General features: G+C 31.1%; 1 long non-coding RNA gene across 1 annotated transcript; it reads left to right on the forward strand.

Moving 5' to 3' along the window:
* Positions 1 to 1630: 1630 nt before the first annotated feature.
* LOC143062289 (uncharacterized) lies at positions 1631 to 5320 on the forward strand. Its single transcript, XR_012974664.1, has 2 exons — positions 1631 to 2161; positions 4508 to 5320. It is a non-coding gene; the product is annotated as an uncharacterized LOC143062289 (long non-coding RNA).
* Positions 5321 to 7831: the final 2511 nt, after the last annotated feature.

The following is a 7831-nucleotide window of genomic DNA, read 5'->3' on the forward strand; positions in this document are numbered from 1 at the left end:
AAGGGATGTATAAATACATTTCTAAAGAAAGATAAAATATACAGAAAAAACACCTTTAAAAAAAGACGAGAAAAATTTTATTTTAATTTTAATGTAAACTATTTTCTGGTAACAGTATATCCTGGATATCTGATAAATAAATGTTCCCGTGTCACACTTAAAATATTTTTTTTATCAAGAAATTTTGAAATCAATTATATCGAAATATCACCAAAGAAAAGAACAGAAACATCAGAGATTCTGCATGAAAATATTAATATAATCTAGGAAAGTCTTACTATACAAATCCTTGATTTGATGCAACATTTCCATATTATGGGATATTCATCATCCACCATTTTCAAAAATTCCAAAAAATTCCATTTTTTAAATCTATATTTGACCGACTTTACCGGACATGAAATTAAACTGTTTTAAGTAGTATTTTTCGCCAGATATATGTTTTAATATACTTAATCGATTTGCAAAGTTTGTTTTTAATGTACGGAATTTCTTTATTTGTTGTACAAGTAGACATGGGTATCGGTAATTTAGCATGGAGGCAACGGAGAAATGACGAGAAAAGTGCATGTTTTTACAAGTCTAAAATGACCGACTTTAATCAAAAATTAAACTGTTAGGACCAACATTGTTTGATAAAAATATGTTTGAATATCAAGGATTGATTTGCAAAACTTAGAAAACTGGTCAGGTTTATAAGAAAATTAAACTTTATTGAAGCATCTATGCATTTTATATGGGGAAATATAATACAAAATGGCGGCCAGAATACGTCACAAAAGTCACGTGATGTCTAACTTAGTTGGATATGAGATAATAACCAAAAGCTGCAAAACTTTTCTTAATATTACCAATTCAGGGGCAGCAACCCAAACACGGGTTACCTGAAAATTTCAGAACAGATAGATCTTGCTCTATTGAACAATTGTATCCTCGTCAGATTAGCTCTAAATGTTCTGGTTTCAGATATATGAACCAAAAAGTGCATTTTATCCTAATATGTCATATCCAAGAATGTGTCCCTCCCCTGCCGCGCATGCGTTAGATTTAATTAGTATCGGTCAATAAGGAAAATGAAAAATTCATATAGATTATTAAGGATATATTTCTTTTAATGGTTGTAGCATGAATCCAGTTCACTTTTCATCAGTTTCCCTGTAATAATGAACAAAACAATTCTATTGTCTTTCAAATAATGTTTTCAAATTTAAAATAACGTTAATGACTGACCCGTATTTTTTTACTTGAAAATAAGTAATGCAGTCATGAAAAAAATGACTGTCCATATAGAGACATTATTGGATTATTTGTATATGGCACTTTTTTAAAAAATAAATTAATATAACTTGCATTAGGAATGTAAAGTTTTCCCTTAGATCATGAAAAACGGGGGAAAATGAGGAATAATATGGTACTTTTTATTTTAAAATATCATAATGATAACCCCCGTAATTATGTTATTTAAAAATGGGTATTTTTGCACACTATCGCATCATAGGTACAATTTATTTGTTGATATAATTACAGCAAGACAGTAGTCTGTGTGTATAATATGTTATAGATCATGTTTCACAGAATAATGCATGTATAGTGTTATCGAGATAGTGTTTTGTCTTTTAATTACTGACAACATATAACTTACAGAAAATGAAAATAATGATGGATGTGCTTTAATTATAAGACATAATATTATTATTATGTTTGTTTATAAATTCCTTCATTGAATTGCGTTTATATTTTAATCAGATGAAAACATATTTAAGAAATCGTTATTTAGTCACTTGACATCTACGTAAAGCATGTACACGTGAATTATGACATGATAGTGTGTTACCTGAAGTGTCCCCAGCAGGCGCTGGTCACCTGGAATATTCTTAATATTACCAAACCAATAAAACGAAGGCAATTAAATAAATTGCTGCACACGAATATTTGAACTATTACAGACTCGATAATGAAAGCTATCTTTATAAAAAAATAAAAAAATGACATCTGCACATAATCTTTGTCGCCGTAATGAATAATCTTGACTGGAAACGTCTATGCGTTGGTGAAACTTTGCCAGCCTCGTAGTGCTAAGAAAGAAGTAGTAAACAGACAAATCATTGATGGTTCGTTCCAGATAGAAAGACTTATAGCAAAGGAACAGAACCCCAGAAAGGTACTTATCTTGTATTTTATACTACTACGTTATTTTTTTTATTCCACTATTTCATTATTTTTCAATTCTGTGGTCGTTTTTTTTTCTCAAAAATACAAGTTGCTTACGACCCGAAATAAAAGTAAGAAAAATGTCACTAAAGTTATTCCCCACAAATACAAGTCTATTAGAAATGAAAATAAAAGGAAAATAGAGAAAATATCCCCATACATAATATTTGAACACTATACATGACTGAAAAAACAGACATTCTTTAATAAACACGAATTTTAGACTATGGTCATAGAAGAACAGGACGACGGAAAATGGGTTTGATGCAGTTTCAAGAATTTTCACACGAAATAACATTTCATCCTTAAGTAACTATTCGAAAATCAAATGCAGTATGTTTGTAAACTAATTTTCAGGCAGAGTCAGTCTTTTATTAGTTCAATGAGGAGTAATTAGTAAAAACGTATAGTACAATTTTGATCTGCGTGATAACAAAATTCAAGACTATTGTATGGTGGCTACACTGTCTGATTTTTGAACATTTGACTGTCAAGCCCCTCTCCCGAATCATGAAATCTATGCATGTAGAGTTTTAAAAAGATATCACCCGTTCTAAATTTGCAAGTATTAAAAGCTGTAGTTTGAATAATTCATTAAAGTCTGTCCACTACCATTATTTCGAGTACAATGAAAAGAAGTTTTATTCGAAATCAGTATAACCCAGTATTCCGAACACGATATTCCACAAAAAGCAAAGAAGAAAAAATATGTTCAATACCTATTATATATATTTATGGCATTCATAAAAGTTTGATGATGGTATAACTGATTTGTGTATCTTTTTCTAACTGTTACTTTAAAGTAAAACGTTCGTCGTATTACCCGTCCACTAATCGAGATAAAAAAAAGGGGGGGGGGGAGGGGAGTCACGTCTGTCTTAAGCTATATATACATTTTATTTGTTTTCTGTTTTGATTTATGATACGAAATAAACGTTAATGGCAAATCATTGATTGTTTCCTATTAATTTATTCACAACTTTTATAGACTCGATTCGATTTAAAACTGACATTTTGAAAAGACATTGATATATTGTTGAAGACAACATACTTCCCTGTAAATGTCTTTTAATTATAATATTTGACGTTGGGTTGCTGTCTCGTTTACGTGTACCTATATACACCACATCTTCTTCATTCATACCATAAAAATAGAGTATATGATGCTGTATGCTTATTCTGTTGTACCTTGACATCGTGGATGGATAAATAATGAGCTCGCATTTTGAATTGAACCATAATTATAAACCATGTTCATTTCGAATTCTTTTTTTTTTTGGGGGGGGGGGGGGGATTTCATTACAAAAAAAAAGATAGACAGTCACTGCAGTACATCGTTTTAGATTTGAAATTTAAAGTGAATTTTTACTCGAATTTATTTTGAAAGTAATTAGAATAATTTCCTTTAAGGACAAGTTAATCTAAATGAATTGATATTCACATTTTAGGTGTTTATTGATCTCAACTATATAAGCCATCAGTCGCCAGTCTTCATGCGTCAAGTATATATTAATTTTATGACATAATTACCATATCTGGAATTGACGGGTGGGGAATCAGTGTTTTGTTCAAATCTTAGGTTCTACAAGGCAATAACCCAGTGTGATATCGACTTCAGAATTTTCATCTTTACTTTATCATTTGACGATTTTTGAATATGCGAGTAAATGAAAAGAACCATGTTTTTAAAACAAAGTGGAACATGTATATTTGCATTTAATATTACGTTTAAACAACTAAAACAATTTTTAGTTTGATATTTAATTTTATAGGGCTTGATTTCTCACATAATTTAAGCGTCTGTCATTTGTAATTAAACACACAATCATATAGAACAATTCTTTGTTAGTTTCCTAACATAGGCAGTTGACCTTTCCACTACATGGCTTGCTTCAACAATTCAGTGGCAAAACGCTTAACAAAAATTATCAATTGAAAGACTCGACTATCTACTGTCTGTATTCAATAATTTAGATATTCATATTTATATGCCAAGGATTTTTTTAAAAATTGCTGCTGCTTGCTTAACATCCAGTGGCAAATATTTCAGGAATATAAAGTTAATTGCATAAACAGTTGGGTAGGGTTTGCCCTCCTGAGAATCTAGATATGTTTTTCATAAGGTTATGTTCAATAGCCATATTCTCACACTGACTGTGGTAGAGTTCCACTTTGGGGGACAAATATTTGATGATACGTTGACCTCGGTTCAGCAATTATTGGCAATTCCTAAAATCGAGAAAAATATTGATAATTGTACTTGAGTTCTTTAACACCTTATATAACTGCTTTTCAGGATGAGCTATTCCTATAGTAAAATGGTGTGGCTATCCAGACACAATGTGGGAAACAACATGCCACATTGACCAGATCTCTCTCTCTGTGAATATATGCCTACAATGTAGCAATATTAACCCTCATGATCGCCTAAATGCAGCAAACACATTTGAAGATATCATTCGAAATAGACTGAAACCCGGGAATAGATGTCACTCCGTGTCTTTAAGATTTGACTTGGATGTATACAGATATTGTTTTCAAACAGATGAACTGTATTACTGAATTTGGTAGACTGCCACCAAGAGAGTCGTGGAATTATCGGATTAACTCATTCTAAAGGACAAGGACTAACTATAACAGTTGATTTTACTATTAGACTTTCTCCTAGACTACATTTTTTACATAAGAAAATATTTGTAAGGACTGAGGATGGTAGTGTTCTACAAAATTTGTTACCAATTGAAACCGTTAAAATCATATAATACCAACTCGCGTTTTTTAAATAACACTGAATACATTTTTTTGTATATAAATAATTTCGATTAACATTATGATGTTTGGAGGACCAGGGGCGGATCCAGCCATTTTAAAAAGGGGGGTTCCCAACCCAGAGTAAAAAAATGGGGGGGGGGGGGGGGGTTCCAACTATATGCTCCCATTCAAATGCATTGATCGTCCAAAAAAAGGGTGGTCCAACCCCCAGAACCCCTCCCTCCTGGATCCGCCACTGAGGATATTTGTAAATTTATTCATTTCTAAAGAAATTCTATTTAAACAAATATATCCTGTTTTATTAAAAAAAAAAAAAAAGAAAAAAAAAGAGGATAAATTCTCGTTATCTTAAACCATTTCTATCAAGTCTTATATATAGTCGGTACTACAATTCTCATTATCAAAGTTTTTTATTACTTTTTTTGGTATATTTCGGAACTGTAAGCAATATTGTCAATAATATGTTTATATACTATTATATATGTGACCAATAATCTTATTTCTTATTAATAAAGTAATATTTTCAGACAAGATCTTTTGTATTCAATGATTCAAGGATTTTAATAGGAACTTAATTTTGATAGGGAATAGTCGCATGACCTTTTTCTCTCGTGGTACTGAAATCCCTATCTGGGTATGTTATCGGTCTATTTCTTATCTGAAAAAGTGGCATCATGATTGTGATAACAATCCTATATAAAACGGCATGATAGGTGATAATTAGTGAATGTGTAAAATTACAGTGGTCGTGCTGGTTTTATTTCATGGACTTGTTTATCTATCTTCAAACACATTAATGATCATTAATTTATGACGCTTTTTTATTTGAGAATATGGTACTTTACAGAAAGAAATGAATAATTATATAAAAGCAAGGAGTCAAGAACCTCGTCGAAAAAAAGTGACTGAAATTGCACATTAAAGAACTGTATTTTTAATTTAACTATTTTCAAGTTTATATCAACATGATAAAAATTACACACAAATAAAAAGTTTATTTGCTATTATTGTTCAGATCTTTTACTTTTAAGTCTTCGTGAACGGATATATACTTTTACTTTTAAGTCTTCGTGAACGGATAATTGTTTCATTGGCAATAATATAAAATCTTCAATACAACTTATCCATGGGAGCGGTCTATATCAATTGAGATCAAAGTTTTGTTTTTCCGATAGAAGAATGTACACACACAAGCGTTAATCGTTTGCAAATGGAGTTATTTCCCTTGATTCTTGATAACAAATTCGAGTTGCCTCCCTTAAATGCAACAAATTCTTGGGTATGGCTATTTTTAGCCATGTCGGCCATCTTGGTTCGCGGGCTGGGTCATCGGACACAATATTTAAACTACATACCCTAATGATGATTGTGGACAAGTTTGGTTACATTTAAGTTTGGTTACATTTGCCTTGGTAGTTTCAGAGGAAAAGATTTTTGTAAAAGATTACAAAATTTACGAAAAATTGTTAAAAATTTACTATTAAGGTGGTACCTAACACTACAGGGAGATAACTCTCTAAAGTCAGCTGAACGTTTTAATTACGTTGTGTAGTAAAAGAAAAATTAAGCTTCTCAATGATCAAAATTGGTGTTTGTCAAACTGCTATATAACCAGTGTAATTTTTCTGACAAAACGGTTGGTTCAAAATTTTTGAAATTTTTATATTTTTGTTAAAGGGTCAAAGTAAACACTTCAACAAAATTTTATGAAAATTAATCGAGTCAAATTAATTTTAGTAAAAGTGTTGGGTACCACCTTAAGGGCAATAACTCCTTATGGGGTCAACTGATCATTTTTATCATGTAAAACCTCTTTGTAGTTCTTACTTTGCTGAACATTATTGCTGGATACAGTTTATCTATATCTATAATAATATTGAAGATAATAACCAAAAACGGCAAAATTTCCTTAAAATTACCAATTCAGCGGCAGCAACCCAACAACAGTTTGTCCGATTCATCAGAAAATTTCAGGGCAGATAGATCTTGACCTGACAAACAACTTTACCTCTGGTCAGATTTGCTCTAAATGCTTCGGTTTCAGATACATAAGCCAAAATCTACAATTTAACCCTGGCGGCCATCTTGGTAGGTTATTGGATCGCCGGACACATATTAAAAATAAGATACTCCAGTGATTATTGTGGCCAAGTTTGGTTAAATTTGGTCCAGTAGTTTCAGAGGAGAGATTTTTGTAAATTAAAGTTAACGACGACGGACGACGGATGCCAAGTGATGAGAAAATCTCACTAAAGGGCCAGATGATCTAATAAAAAACTGGAAGGGAACTTAAGATGCTTCGTAAGACTACATTAAACATTTGATCTGCATGGAAGCATTGAAAATTGAGTATGTAGTGCACCAAGGATTTGTATTAATTTTGTAATAAATCATTGATTGTCATAATAAAAAAATCACTTCAATATCACAATGAGAAAATATCACATGAATAGCCTAAAACAGTTTTGTCAATCATACTTCTAAATATTACAAGTATCCGTATTATACCAAAAAAACTGGCATTAAAATGTGATACTAAAAACTTCACAAACATTGAATATCTTAAGAACTTCTGTTTTTAATTTACCCTATCAATTAATTTTGTTACTTAAATATTGAGTAAACATCGAGTAATCGATATTGAGATCAAGTGATTAATTGATTGCTGAGCGTGATTAGTTACAAAGTGTACTTCCGTTTAGTTAATAACAGAATCCCATAACCAGGTTCAAATGCATATATCCATTAAATGCTAGGAAAATCTTTGAAATAAAGCTGTAATATATATCTCAATGTTTAGAAATACTAATCCGTATATATGTTTTATACCCTGTTGTAAATGGACTAG

Source organism: Mytilus galloprovincialis, chromosome 2 (genome assembly GCF_965363235.1).
Source record: "Mytilus galloprovincialis chromosome 2, xbMytGall1.hap1.1, whole genome shotgun sequence".
NCBI lineage: Eukaryota > Metazoa > Mollusca > Bivalvia > Mytilida > Mytilidae > Mytilus > Mytilus galloprovincialis.